Genomic DNA, 16424 nt, shown 5'->3' with positions numbered 1-16424 from the left:
TCATAATAATTCCAGTGTGTCCCCAAAATCAACTCATGGTTCTTTCCCCACTTTTAGAGAGCATTATTGGAAAAGACAAGATAAGCAGCCTGTAGAAACTCCACATCTGTTTCTTGACTAATGGAGAAAAGGCTAGTAGAGTATAGTGAGGAAGACCAACTAGAAACCTCCAGAACCACTTCTACACACCAAAATAATATAGTAAAGGCAGGGCTTCATTCCTGGAGATATTACAGTTCTAAGTATCAATATTAATTACTTGAAAGATACAGATGTGGTGATTTCTACCACATTTGTATTCAACTTGCCTATTTTTCCTGTGCAAAGGACAGATGGATCTTAAGATATTGACAGTGGATTATTGTAAACTTAAGCAGGTGGCAACTCCTATCACAGCTGCAGTTCCAGATGTGATTTCTTTACTAAAGTAAATTGACATGTTTCCTGGTATATTACTACTAAGTATATGGATGCTTTGATTTTTAGTCAAGGGCTGATCATTTTTGTTTGCTGGATGGTCAGGGACTTGGGAAGGAACATGACTGGGTTTGGTGAAGAGGAGTTCTCGGGAAGTGTATGAGTGGATCTTTGAAAATAAGAACAGAGTATGAAGATATCTGCAACCTATATCAATGCCCGCCAAATAGCAACACCAACAGAGAGGTTTCAATAATCAGGTGGAAGAGATTACTCACTATAGATGCCAGCCAGCCTCTCTTGACCTTGCTCCAACAGCTGAAATGTCAAGTGGCTATCGTAGTAAGGTGGAAAGTTACTTATGATCTGAGCAACATGGGCTTCCATTCTCTCAACTGCTGGCTACTCAACCTGAGAACAACAGATTAACACTGAGTTCCAACGTTGTACAAGATTTCCCAGGGAATCCAGACATCTTCAGACAGGTTGACTACTTTTTGAGTCATTTACTTCACTAAAGGGACATCAATTTTTTCTCACTTGAGAAGACACTTATTTTGGATACAGCTTTGCAATCCTAGCCCACGAGTCTTTAACCAAAACTACCAATGGTAAACTTATAGAATGCCTTATCTACCAGCGTTGTGTTCCATCCTGCATTGCTTCTGTTCCAGGAACTTATTTTGCAGTAAAAGCAGCAATGGGCTTTTGCTCAGTGAACTCACTGATCTCACCATATTTCCCAGAAGCAATGAAATGGTCTTTCAAAGATTCTGATGCAGTGACAACTAGATGATCACTTTTGGAAGTTCAGGTAACGCCCTAAGCATTTAGTACATGCTCTGAATCAACGCCCAATATATGATTTTGGGTTTTTCTTCTCCACAGCCAAGCTTCACTGGTTGGAGAAACAAGGAATAGAATATGGAATAGCTCTTGCCCTGTTACTCCTAATGATGTGTTAGCAAATTTTGGCTTCCTGTCTCCACTAATTTAGGATCTACTATTATAGAGGTCTTTGCTCCAGAGGAAGGGATGTTTCTAACGGGGGAACACAACCATAGTTCCCAAAAGCTGAAGGTGAAATTGTCATCTGGTCACTTCTCACAGCAATGACTCAGATGTCAGAGAAGGAACTAATTGTGGTGAATAGAATAACCAATGACTACCCAGAGAAATTGTGTAATTGACAGAATTCTAAGATGGCTCCCAAAATTCCCACTCCCTAGCATACATGCTAATATAATTCCCTCCCCTGAATGTGCCCAAGACCTGTGAATATGGACAGATAGACACTCCTTGATTAGATTGCATTATCTAAGATTCAGTTTCTCCTGCTGGATTTGAAGAATCCAGCATGAAGAAGCCCTCATGTTGCAGATAAGAGGGTCACACACTAAGGACCTAAAAGAGGCTTTCCTAAGGCCTGAAAGTGACTCTCTCCTCCCACCAATGCACAGAGAGTAACTGGGATCTCAGTCCTAAAACCACTGGGAACTGAATTTTGCCAACTTAGTAAATAACCCCAAGTATCAGATGAGATCAAAGTCGCAACTGACCGCTTAGTTTCAACCTGAGGAGACCCTGCGGAGAGGATTCAGTTAAACTATACCAATACTCCTGACCCAAGGAAATTCTGCGATAATAAATGCGTAATATATTAAATCACTGGATTTGTTATAACTTGGTTTGCAACAGTAGAAATCTAATGCATTTGTGTTGCTTGCTTACAGCAGGGGAAGAGGCAGTCTGTGACACAGGTGATCCTTCACCTATGTCATAGGTAACACAGGTTAACCTCTTGTGCTAAGTCACCTCAATTGTGTCTGACTCTTTGTGATCCTGTAGACTGTAGACTGCCAGGCTCCTCTGTCCATGGGATTCCCCAAGCAAGAATACTGGAGCGGGCTGCCATTTCCTAGTTCAGAAGATCTCCCTGATCTCTTGCATCTCCTGCATTGGCAGGCAGGTTCTTTATCACTGAGCTACCTGGGAAGCCCAGGCCACCTCTTAGGACTCCTATATTCTTCCAATAAAAACTTACTGAAATAGTACAAAAATTTAAAATAATCAGAACAGCTAATGGCATAGACTTTTCAGGAATACAGATTTGGGATATCCCACCAGTTAAAAAATACAAAAACTATGATCAGCTAAGCTGCTTGCTAAGGGCAAAGTGAATATGGAATGTGTATTAGAAGAAGGAAATTATAAATGCAAGCTGCAACCATGTACAAACTTAAGACTGTAGTAGTTATAAGTATTTCCTCCTCTGATATGAATGTATTTGTGCATGTATATCCATAACCACCATTGTTCTAAAGCATTAGTTGCTCAGTCCTGTTTGACTCTTTGAGACCCCATGGACTGTAACCTGCCAGGCTCCTCTATCCATGGAATTCTCCAGGCTAAAATACTGGAGTGGGTAGCCATTCCCTTCTCCAGGGGATCTTAACAACCCAGGGATTTTACCCGGTCTCCTGCATTGTAGGCAGATTCTTTACTGCCTGAGTCACCAGGGAAGTCCCACGTACATCCATGAAGTGAAGTGAAAGTCGCTCAGTTGTGTCTGATTCCTTGTGACCCCATGGACAATACAGTCCATGGAATTCTCCAGGCTAGAATACTGGAGCGGGTAGTCATTCCCTTCTCCAGGTGATTGAACCCAGGTCTCCAGCATTGCAGGTGGATTCTTTACCAGCTGAGCCACCAAGGAAGCCCATATATATCCATATGTTTAGGTAAATAGATATGCTAATCAATCTTTTTATTTATTATTTTTCCTATTTCCCTACTCTATAACACATGTTCAGAGAAGGCACTGGCACCCCACTCCAGTACTCTTGCCTGGAAAATCCCATGGACGGAGGAACCTTGTAGGCTGCAGTCCATGGGGTCGCTATGAGTTGGACACGACTGAGCAACTTCACTTTCACTTTTCACTTCCATGCAATGGAGAAGGAAATGGCAACCCACTCCAGTGTTCTTGCCTGGAGAATCCCAGGGGTGGCAGAGCCTGGTGGGCTGCCGTCTATGGGGTCGCACAAGAGTCAGACATAACTGAAGCAACTTAGCAGCAGCAGCAGCATAACACACATTAATAGCAGTTAACATATCAAAGAGGAAGTATGACTCAGCTAGAAAAAGAATAAATGTCACCCAAAGATAGAGTCTTAGTGGCCTCTTTTGGGAAAGGATGCAGTGTTAGCACATTTTCAGTTGCATGTAGCTGTGTTATGTTAGGAAACATGTTATGTTAGAAAACACACAAGTGAGCAGTAGTGATGTTTACTGTTTCTTTTTTGCTTTTGCTTTTCACTTTTTAGTCAATATACTTTATTTCCCCAAACTTTAAACTTTTTATTTTGTATTAGTGTATAGCTGATAAACGATGTTGTGGTAGTTTCAGGTGAATAACAAAAGGGACTCAGCCACATGTATACATGTATCCATTCTCCCCCAAATCCTCCCTCCCATCTTTTTTGTTTTTAAATGTTAATTATTTTAAAGAAAGGATAATAGCCATGTGCTAGTTATCTTTAAAACTGCCAGGAATATAAAAGTTATATCTTATAAAAGTCAAGATGTTCCCTTTTTCACTCTCCCAATAATCCTACTTAAAAGGAGTCCTTTATTTTATAACAAGGTACAGGACGAAAGGTTTGTATTGAAGTTACATTCCACTCCTCTATAGAGTCCATTTACTTTCTACACCTATCACTGGTCAGGGGAGAAAGCAAACTGCAAGGGTGAGTAAGAGGCCATAAAATGCTTCTTAAAATAAAAGGTCTAACATCCTTGTTAAAAACAACAACAAAAGAACAAAAGTGAAAATCAGGACTAGATGGCAAGAAAACAGAGCAAAGGGCATCCTAAGAAGTTAAACTGTAGATAGAGGAGAAGATAGGACAGCAATCTGAGAGCAATAAAGTTCTGAGAAGATTTCTCTGAAATGGAGGAATCTGAACACATTTACAGAACCCAAGAATGATGTCAAATTGACAAAGGAGGGGAAAAAAAAAGATTGGTCAGTAAAGATGAAAGGCTGGAATAAAGAGCATAAGGATAGAATGTACTTTTAAAATGAGAGGTTCTCATATCCCCTGCCAATGGAGAGAGACAGAACCAGGAACAAAGATGCCAAAAAGTTCTGATAGAGAAAGAAGTATAGTTTCTTTTTCTCTCCTCTCCCAACATACACCCACCCCCACTGAAAGCTTTTTACCAATGACCACAGCTAATAAATAATCAATACAAAATGAAATATTAAAAAGAAACATGCCTTACTTATATAGAGGTATGTCCTGCCTGAATCTAAATTAAGACTGCTACCGAAATGCAAGTCCACGTGCCCATTGCACAGTGAGGCCAAATGAAACGAAAACATCAGAGTTTGGAACAGAGAAAGGTTTACTGAGGGCCATGAAAGGAGATGGGGTGGATCATGCCTTAAAAGTCCGAAACTCCCCCGAAAGCTTTCAGCAAAGTCCTTTTCTAGGAAAGGTGAGGGAGAGGCATGGTGAATTGTAAGCTTCTAGGTGTCAGACATCCTTTGTTCTTGAGGTCAGGCCATAGTCAGGTAATGATGTTCCTATAAACCTCCACCAAAGGAAAGTTATTCTGTGTTCTGACAAGAAAGGGCCAGGTCTCCAGGCACAACTTTCCGCCTCTGAGGTCCAGCCCTGTCGGCTGCTGCTGCTGCTAAGTTACTTCAGTCGTGTCCGACTCTGTGTGACCCCATAGATGGCAGCCCACCAGGCTCCGCCGTCCCTGGCATTCTCCAGGCAAGAACACTGGAGTGGGTTGCCATTTCCTTCTCCAATGCATAAAAGTGAAAAGTGAAAGTGAAGTCGCTCAGTTGTGTCCAACTCGTAGCGACTGCATGGACTGCAGCCCACCAGGCTCCTCCATCCATGGGATTTTCCAGGCGAGGGTACTGGAGTGGGGTGCCATTGCCTTCTCCACCAGTCCTGTCTAAAAGGGGGCAAACCTCAGTTGAGCTTGCTCAGAGTCAGTACCCCAGGCCCTGTCTAGCTGTCATCAATGAAGGAGCCAGGTACCCAAGTGCTGGGGTCCAGCCCCAGCAGGATCCAGGGGAACCCTCAGGATGAACAGCGTCAGCAAATGAGAGAGACAGACAGAGAGAGAGAGAGAGAGAGAGAGAGAGAGAGAGAGAGAGACCAGACTGGAGTGTGCAGCAGAGTCTGGCAGTTGCTTCATTTTTCACCGTAGCCTTTATACCCTAAGCTGGTACATTTCTAAGGGGCATATAAGCACACAGACTTAGTTTAACATTACATCAGCTTGTCCTTCACGAAACCAGGTGTTCTCTGCATATTTTTGTTTCTGAGAGTCTTTTCCCATAGATTTTTTGTACATTATCTTCTGGCCTTAAGCTTAGCAGAGAATAGAAAAGTGGCAGGCTCATGATACAGCAGGTTGCAATATAATAGAAATACAATCCTGTCAACATAACGGTCTTTTTGCAGAAATTCTCAGCTAAATTTATCTAAAAAGTTTAGCACACACAGACTGTGGCTCTGGTGAGGCAGCCCCTGTTTAGCACTCCTGGTTAAAATTAAGAATTATCTTATTGTCTTTACACTAGGGCTAATCTCTTATTTTTCTAGCTCTCCAATTATATTAACAATAGTTTCCACTGCACAACCTCAGCACATTAACATCAATCAAATGTTGATCCAATAACCACTTTTAAAACAATATTTTTTGTATTCTCTAATAGGGCTTCCTCACCCCTCAAAGGGCTCTGTGCCTATTAGGGCCTTTTTTAATGGTTAATCTCTATGTATAATATCTTTTGGCTTTCAGGCCTGTTGACAATTTATGGATTGCACCTGGTATAACTTCAAGCAACTTCAGTAGCCCACCCTGTCTTTTCTGTGGTTAATCTATTTTCTTTCTAATAGGTGTCATCTCCATTGGGAACTAGATAGGATTACATTTTTACAGAACAGAAATGCAAAGGATTGCAGAAACAGCAGATATGGCACAAAATAGGCTCTTAGTCTAAAAGCTAACTACCTGCAAGAAGTCACCAGCTAATCCCTATCTAAACAATTTTCTATTAGGCACATTTGTGGCTATCATATTTGTGGAGCTTTTCTCACCCCGTGGAGGGACCTATGCTTAATAGTTTCTTTTGTTAGCGTACTGTGCTTAGGATGTTTAGAATAATCATGAGCATTTTGTGCAATGAGAGCACACATTTATCAAACAAGCCAGAATGCCAGTAAAAGGGTTTGAATGGAAGCATTTCCTTCATCTCTGGCCCCTTCATAGGGTACCAGCATCCAGGAGATTTATTAGTTAGGGTTTTGAGTTGGTCTTTATTCAGTGAAAGAGGAGCAGGAGAGCTCTCGGCAGGCAACACAAGAATCCACAGCAGGGCAAACAAGAACAACAGCAGAAAAGGGGGGAGGATACAGGGTGGGGTAGAGGCTGAGGCCAACCTGGAGGGTCCCTTATATGCTGGACGGCCTTGCCTGTCCGGTACTTTCTTCATGACCTCGTCATGGATGGGATCCTGGACGGCCTTGCCTATCCGGTACCTTCTTCATGACCTCGTCATGGGTGGGATCTCCCATAATGGCTCCCAGCACCCAAGACCTAACAGGCCCTCAGGCTCCTCAGGCAACCCAAACATAGCAGGCCAGGTCCCGCAGACTGCGACCCGGGTGGACTGCCGCTGCAGGGATGGGGGAAAGGGTTCACTCCTGCCGCGTGCCCTGAGCCCCGCCAGTGGGCAACCTTGGCAAGGGCGCCGGAGCCCTGAAGGACGCAGCCCCCAGCCCGTTCCCTGGGACCCTGGCTCCCCCACTGGCCCGAGGCCCAGTGAGCTGGAAGGGTGAGGGGGGAGCCAGGGCGGGACCTGCCTCTTACCTCACTTTCTGCTCCACAGCACCGCTGCTCAGAGGCCTTTGGCTGAATGGGCCCGGGGGAGGGGCCCGCTGCGCTGCTTACCAATGGCTGGGCAGGATCACTAATGGTCGCTCCTTGACAGGTGCCTGCTTGGGGGAGGGGTCCATGCAACCATTATTGGTCTCCACAAAACGTTGTCTGGTAGCGAGGCGTGGGGAAAACATGGGCAGAAAAGGCTGAATGCTAAGGGCTGTGCACAGCTGCCCTCTATTGCAAGGTTAGGATGACGCCGACAGAGACGCTCTCACCCTGCCACCGCCACTATTCTCTGACTCCGACACACAGAGAAAGATGGAGGGAAAGGATTCTTGAGTAACTGCACGGAACAGAAAGTGACCCTTACAGAATTTGGGGGATGGAGAAGAGAGTGTATATAACATATCACCTCAATACATTAGTTGGGAAATTATCTAAATTCAACATTAATTTGGCTATTTTTATAATGGCCAAACTGATTTCCAAAAAAGAAAAGGAAAAACACAGATGTACAGAACAGACATTGGGACTCTGTGGGCGAAGGCAAGGGTAGGATGTTCAGAGAGAACAGCATTGAAACAAGTATACTATCAAGGGTGAAACAGATCACCAGCCCAGGTTGGATGCATGAGACAAGTGCTCAGGGCTGGTGCACTGGGAAGACCCACAGGAGTGGGATGGAGAGGGAGGCGAGAGGGGGGATCGGGATGGGGAACACATGTAAATCCATGGCTGATTCATGTCAATGTAAGAAAAAACCACTACAATACTGTAATTAGCCTCCAACTAATAAAAATAAATGAAAAAACAAAAAAGAAAAACATTAAAACATAATCTAACCTTTAGTGGTCACACTACAATCTCATAGCTTAATGGTCCACTGGCAAGCTTCAGTGAAAATGATGAAATCTGGCTTATACCTGAAGATATGTTACAAAAAAAATTAAAGCATAGCTGTTTCAAGAAATATAATGTAATACAGTGCATCAACTTTACTTTTGGTCCTTAAAACCTCCATAATAGAAATCACAGTGTTAACACGCTATTTGCTGGTAGTAGTAGTAGCAGCAGTAGCGGTAGTAACAGCTAATATTACTAAGAGCTTACTCTGTGTTAAACACTTTGCTAAGTGCTACATGTATCTCATTTAACCCTCATAACCTTAGAAAAGAAAAACTACTACCTACATTTCACACATGCAAGAAGTTGGAGTTGAGACACTTAACTGATTCACTCAAGATCACACAGTAAGAAAGAAAGCTCAGTACTTAAACCCTCAGCTCTCTGGCATGCAGGCCCATGTTTACCACCACTAACCTGTGCAACCCTCTTACATTCACAAGCTTCCAAAAATGTTCATCTAACTATAAACACTATGCATCCCCCAGCAAAAAACTTCTTTCCTATAAATTCTATTAATTTTTCATGATTGCAAGTTTTTTATGAACCTCTACATAAAAATAATTATTTTGGTTATTTTCTTGGCCTTATTGTCATCCAAAAGACAGTCTCTGCAAAGTCTAGGTTTAATTTAAATTCAGCCTAGGCTGGAAAGGTTTGTCACTCTCCTGAGTACTACCATTTCTGGTGTGAAATTGCTGACCTAGTTCTAAAATAAGGGATAAATTCACATAGCTTAAATGAAATCTCTAAGGTTAGAGTTGAGTTATTGTTCATGTCCCATTTACATGGAATGTTGACCTTTTAAAAAAATCCATTTCTTATCATAAATGTTTAAAAGTAAAAATAATTGTGCTTATATTTTAATGACAGTGCTACTTTGGCTTTGGATTTTTAAATCTTATGGTCAGAATACTCCACTTGTGGTCAGTTTTAGTGTATATGACAATATTTTATGCTATGTACGGTAAAACCTCAGGCTTACCAGGTGGCGCTAGAGGGAAAGAAACTGCCTGCCAATGCAGGAGACTCAAGGGACGTGTGTTTGACCTCTGGGTCAGGAAGATTCCCTTGAGGAGGGCATGGCAACCCTCTCCAGTATTCTTGCCTGGAGAATCCCATGGACAGAGGAGCCTGGCAGATTATAGTCCATAGGGTCACAAAGATTCAGACATGACTGAAGTGACTCAGAACACACAAGCTTGCAAGATAAAACATCACATACTTAAATAACTCTGTGCACCTTTAATCTACCACAGCCTTGCCTAACTCAATGAAACTATCAGCCACACTGTGTAGGGCCATCCAAGACAGATGGGCCATGGTGGAGAGTTCTGACTAAATGTGGTCCATTGAAGAAGGGAATGGCAAACCACTTCAGTATTCTTGCCTTGAGAACCCCGTAAACAGTATGAAAATGCAAAAAGATAGGACACTGAAGATGAACTCACCAGGTCAGTAGGTGCCCAATATGCTACTGGAGATCAGTGAAGAAATAACTCCAGAAAGAATAAAGAGATGGAGCCAAAGTGAAAACAACACCCATTTGTAGATGTGACTGATGACAGAAGCAAAGTCTGATGCTGTAAAGAGCAATATTGCATAGGAACCTGGATGTTAGGTCCATGAATCAAGGCTAATTGGAAGTGGTCAAACAGGAGATGGCAAGAGTGAATGTCGACATTCTAGGAATCAGCGAACTAAAATGGACTGGAATGGGTGAATTTAACTCAGATGACCATAATATCCACTACCATGAACAAAAATCCCTTAGAAGAAATGGAGTAGCCATCAGAGTCAACAAAAGAGTCCAACATGCAATACTTGGATGCAATCTCAAACCATTCAACATCACAGTAATCCAAGTCTGTGCCACAACCAGTAATGCTGAAGAAGTTGAAGTTGAATGGTTCTATGAGGACCTACAAGACCTTTCAGAATTAACACCCAATAAAGGTGTCCTTTTCATTATAGGGGACTGGAATGCAAAAGTAGGAAGACAAGAAACACCCAGAATAACAGGCAAATTTGGCCTTGGAGTATAGAATGAAGCAGGGCAAAGGCTAATAGCGTTATGCCAAGAGAACGCACTGGTCATAGCAAATACCCTCTTCCAACAACACAGGAGAAGATTCTACACATGGACATCATCAGATGGTCAATACCAAAATCAGATTGATTATATCTTTGTAGCAAAAGATGGAGAAACTCTATACAGTCAGCAAAAACAAGACCAGGAGCTGACTGTGGCTCAGATTATGAACTCCTTATTGCCAAATTCAGACTTAAATTGAAGAAAGTAGGGAAAACCACTAGACCATTCTGGTAGGACCTAAATCAAATCACTTAAGATTATACAGCGGAGTTGAAAAATAGATGTAAGAGATTAGATCTGACAGACAGAATGCCTAATGAACTATCTTTTTTTCCTTTTTTTTTTTTTTAATTAGTTGGAGGCTAATTACTTCACAACATTTCAGTGGGTTTTGTCATACACTGACATGAATCAGTCATAGAGTTACACGTATTCCCCATCCCGATCCCCCCTCCCACCTCCCTCTCCACCCGATTCCTCTGGGTCTTCCCAGTGCACCAGGCCCATGCACTTGTCTCATGCATCCCACCTGGGCTGGTGATCTGTTTCACCATAGATAATATACATGCTGTTCTTTCGAAACATCCCACCCTCACCTTCTCCCACAGAGTTCAAAAGTCTGTTCTGTACTTCTGCGTCTCTTTTTCTGTTTTGCATATAGGGTCATTGTTATCATCTTTCTAAATTCCATATATATGTGTTAGTATGCTGTAATGTTCTTTATCTTTCTGGCTTACTTCACTCTGTATAATGGGCTCCAGTTTCATCCATCTCATTAGAACTGATTCAAATGAATTCTTTTTAACAGCTGAGTAATATTCCATGGTGTATATGTACCATAGCGTCCTTATCCATTCGTCTGCTGATGGGCATCTAGGTTGCTTCCATGTCCTGGCTATTATAAACAGTGCTGCAATGAACATTGGGGTGCACGTGTCTCTTTCAGATCTGGTTTCCTCAGTGTGTATGCCCAGAAGTGGTATTGCTGGGTCACATGGCAGTTCTATTTCCAGTTTTTTAGGAAATCTCCACACTGTTTTCCATAGCGGCTGTACTAGTTTGCATTCCCACCAACAGTGTAAGAGGGTTCCCTTTTCTCCACACCCTCTCCAGCATTTATTGCTTGTAGACTTTTGGATAGCAGCCATCCTGACTGGCGTGTAATGTACCTCATTGTGGTTTTGATTTGCATTTCTCTAATAATGAGTGATGTTGAGCATCTTTTCATGTGTTTGTTAGCCATCTGTATGTCTTCTTTGGAGAAATGTCTGTTTAGTTCTTTGGCCCATTTTTTGATTGGGTCATTAATTTTTCTGGAATTAAGCTTCAGGAGTTGCTTGTGTATTTTTGAGATTAATCCTTTGTCTGCTTCTTCATTTGCTATTATTTTCTTCTAATCTGAGGGATGTCTTTTCACCTTACTTATAGTTTCCTTTGTAGTGCAGAAGCTTTTAAGTTTCATTAGGTCCCATTTGTTTAGTTTTGCTTTTATTTCCAATATTCTGGGAGGTGGGTCATAGAAGATCTTGCTGTGATTTATGTCGGAGAGTGTTTTGCCTATGTTCTCCTCTAGGAGTTTTATAGTTTCTGGTCTTACATTTAGATCTTTAATCCATTTTGAGTTTATTTTTGTGTATGGTGTTAGAAAGTGTTCTAGTTTCACTCTTTTACAAGTGGTTGACCAGTTTTCCCAGCACCACTTGTTAAAAAGGTTGTCTTTTTTCCATTGTATGTCCTTGCCTCCTTTGTCAAAGATAAGGTGTCCATAGGTTCATGGATTTATCTCTGGGCTTTCTATTCTGTTCCATTGATCTATATTTCTGTCTTTGTGCCAGTACCATACTGTCTTGATGACTGTGGCTTTGTAGTAGAGTCTGAAGTCAGGCAGGTTGATTCCTCCAGTTCCATTCTTCTTTCTTACGATTACTTTGACTATTCGAGGTTTTTTGTATTTCCATACAAATTGTGAAATTATTTGTTCTAGTTCTGTGAAAAATACCATTGTAGCTTGATAGGGATTGCATTGAATCTATAGATTGCTTTGGGTAGAATAGCCATTTTGACAATGAACTATGGACAGAGGCTCACAACATTGTACAGGAGGCAGTGATCAAGACAATCCCCAACAAAAAGAAATGAAAAAAAAGCCAAATGACTGTCTGAAGAAGCCTTACAAATAGCTGTGGGAAGAAGAGAAGTGAAAAGCAAGGAAGAAAAGGAAAGATATATCTATTTGAATGCAGAGTTCCAATGAATAGCAAGGAGAGATAAGAAAGCCTTCCTCAGTGATCACTGCCAAGAAATAGAGGAAAACAGTAGAATGGGAAAGAGTAGAGATCTCTTCAAGAAAATTGAGATACCAAGGAAACATGTCATGCAAAGATGGGCTTAATAAAGGACAGAAATGCTATGGACCTAACAGAAACAGAAGATATTAAGAAGAGGTGGCAAGAATACACAGAAGAACTATCCAAAAAAGATCATCATGATCCAGATAACCATGAAGGTGTGATCATTCACCTAGAGCCAGACGTTCTGGAAAGAGAAATCATGGAGCCTTAGGAAGCATCGCCACAAACAAAGCTAGTGGAGGTGACGTAATTTCAGTTGAGCTATTTCAAATCCTGAAAAGTGCTGTGAAATTTCAAAATGCTGTGAAAGTGCTGCACTCAATATGCCAGCAAATTTGGAAAACTCAGCAGTGGCCACAGGACTGGAAAAGGTTAGTTTTCATTCCAATCCCCAAAAAAGGCAATGTCAAAGAATGCTCAAACTACCACACAATTGCATTCATCTCACATGCTACCAAAGTATTGCTCAAAATTTCCAAACCAGGCTTCAATAGTATGTGAACTGTGAAATTCCAAATGTTCAAGTTGGTTTTTAAAAAAGGCAGAGGAACCAGGGATCAAATTGTCAACATTCATTGGATCATCAAAAAAGCAAGAGAGTTCTGGAAAAACATCTATTTCTGCTATAATGACTATGCCAAAGTCTTTGACTGTGTGGATCACAACAAATTGTGGAAAATTCTGAAAGAGATGGGAATACCACACCACCTGACCTGCCTCCTGAGAAATCTGAACGCAGGTCAGGAAGCAGCAGTCAGAACTGGGCATGGAACAACAGACTAGTTCCATATAAGGAAAGGAGCACATCAAGGCTGTATATTTTCACTCTGCTTATTTAACTTATATGCAGAGTACATCATGAGAAATGCTGGGCTGGATGAAGCTGGAATCAAGATTGCTGGGAGAAATACTAATAACCTCAGATATGCAGATGACACCACTCTTATGGCAGAAAGTGAAGAACTAAAGAGCCTCTTAATGAAAGTGAAAGAAGAGAGTGAAAAGTTGGCTTAAAGCTCAACATTCAGAAAACTAAGATCATGATATCCAATCCCATTATTTCATGGCAAATAGATGGGGAAACAGTAGTTGACTTTATTTTGGGAGGGCTCCAAAATCACTGCAGATTGTGACTGCAGCCATGAAATTAAAAGATGCTTACTCCTTGGAAGAAAAGCTATGACTAACCTATACAGCATATTAAAAAGCAAAGACAGTACTTTGCCAACAAAGGTCCGTCTAGTTAAGGCTATGGTTTTTCCAGTAGTCATGTATGGATGTGAGAGTTGGACTATAAAGAAAGCTGAGTGCCAAAGAATTGATGCTTTTGAAGTGTGGTGTTGGAGAAGACTCTTGAGTCCCTTGGACTGCAAGGAGATCCAACCAGTCCATCCTAAAGGAAATCAGTTCTGAATATTCATTGGAAGGACTGATGCTGAAGCTGAAACTCCAATATTTTGGCAACCTGATGCAAAGTGCTGACTCATTTGAAAAGACCCTGATGCTGGGAAAGATTGAAGGTGAGAAGAGAAGGGGAAAACAGAGGATGAAATGGTTGGATGGCATCACTGACTCAATGGACATGAGTTTGAGTAAACTCTGGAAGTTGGTGATGGACAGGGAGGCCTGGCGTGCTGCGGCCCATGGGGTCACAAAGAGTCGGACTCAACTGAGTAACTGAACTGAACTGAACTGAAACTCTAATCTGGAAGGTAAATGATTAAGCAGAAAACAGCTATCTTTACCTTACACTAAATCAGGTAAATAGGAGAAGAAAATGCATTAATTACATATCTATATGACATGAAACGGACAGTTGTTACTGACTATTGCTTTGAAGGAATATAGACATTGATTCTGGCTCATATATTAAAGTGTCAGCAAGTGTAATAAAACCTGCTGATTAGATTTATCAAAAGTATGACCTGTGACTCTTAAAAGCTTCAGAATCAGAAAATGCCTTTGTTTCATATTGTTTTATATTATTCATACAAAAAAAGTATTTAAAGTAATAATATAGAATGTATATATTGTTTCAAAATATAGTTTAAAACTCCTAAGGTAGCTACTAAATGATAAAGTTATAGTTGTATTAATCTTAATTTGGTATAAATTAATAAAAACAATGACATCCCACATGATTAAGAATTGTAGGTTAAATAAAAGAAGGTGATATGTTAAGAAAAACATTCAGGGAAGAATGTAAAAACTTATGTTTAGTAAGAGCATATTATATTTGGTTACAAGCAACAGAAATTCTCTTAACCTAGCTTAATGAAAATAGGACTTAACATAAAGGTAAACATGCATATGTCATGGGCATTCAAAGAGAAGAATAAAGAACAACTAGACCACAACCAGTTCAGAAATGGAACTAAAAATTTAGAATTAAGGCTTGTCTTATCATCTGTCTCTCTCAGATATCACCCAGGTCTCTGCTCTCCCTGTTACCAGCTTCCTAGGCATGGGCATGACCAACTTGACTGTGTTCTCCCGGTGGTTCCCATCTCAGGCTATTCTTTTCTTTCTCTTTTTGGAGGAAGAATCTTAAAAAAAAAAAAAGAAAAGAAAAGTTTTATTTTGTATTGGGGGTTGTGAAGATCCCCTGGAGAATGAAATGGCAACCCACTCCAATATTCTTGTCTGGGAAACCCCAAGGACCGAAGAGCCTGGCAGCTTGTTTGTGAGGTCTCAAAAGAGTTGGACAAGACTGAGCAACTAAACAACAACATAGCCAATTAACAATCTGTCACTGAGTGAACATGAGTCCCGGTTGCATCAGCTGTGGATCATTAGCTCTTGGGTCAGACGTCCATCCCAAAGCACATCAACTGTGGCATGGGCCCACACGAAAGATAATTTTAAAGAAGAGAAAGATTGGGAGAAGAAAAGAACACCAGAGCATACAGCTACCTCCAACTACAAAAAGGGCAACAGAAACAATAAAATGCAGGCTTTAGTCTATATAATTAAAGTTCAAGTGAGAAAAAAGAACATTTTGATGGTGGCATATGGGATCTGCCCAATACAAAAAAATAAAGATACTGCCCCAATTTACTTGGTCAATTTTTCTTCTACTTTTTAAATAGGAGAAAATAAAATAATTTCATTTTAGATTATTGTAAGTTGAAGAAAAATGTTTTATGATGCTTTTGATTTGAGGATGTTGGTTTTTGAACACAACAAAGGTTGTTTAAATAATACAACTAAACTTAGAACAGTCTTAACATGCATATTTTCAAAAGCAGAGGTCTCTGATAAGTACTTTCATGGTATCCTTACAGTAGGATTTCCACTGTGGTCAAACAAAAGACAACCTTATAGTTTAATATGATTTATTTTAAATTGAGTTTTATTAGATGTACTCATAAAATATTAGTTATTAATTAAAAATCAAAGGTTCTAATATAAATATGCCTTTGGGGTATATTTCTAATATTCAACTATGAAAACATATACATATATAATATTACATAGACTATCTTACAAAATTATATGAAAATGTCATAGGCACTGTTTTTCATTCATGACAGATACACTTCTCATCACTTAGAATCTATGAATTATTTTCTCTTTTCTGTGGAATTCTTAGTAGTGTACTTTCCTCATAGAAGACCTTTTAAATTCACTGACTGATTTTAATTTGTGGTGGTCCATCTTTCCTTGATCTGCAATTCCATGGTTTTATTAAGTGCCCATTTTGTGCAAAGGACCATACTTGGTGATGCAATTAAGTTTTAGACTGG

The sequence above is a fragment of the Muntiacus reevesi genome, chromosome 3, assembly GCF_963930625.1.
Source record: "Muntiacus reevesi chromosome 3, mMunRee1.1, whole genome shotgun sequence".
Classification (NCBI taxonomy): Eukaryota; Metazoa; Chordata; class Mammalia; order Artiodactyla; family Cervidae; genus Muntiacus; species Muntiacus reevesi.
This window is presented reverse-complemented; position numbering follows the sequence as displayed.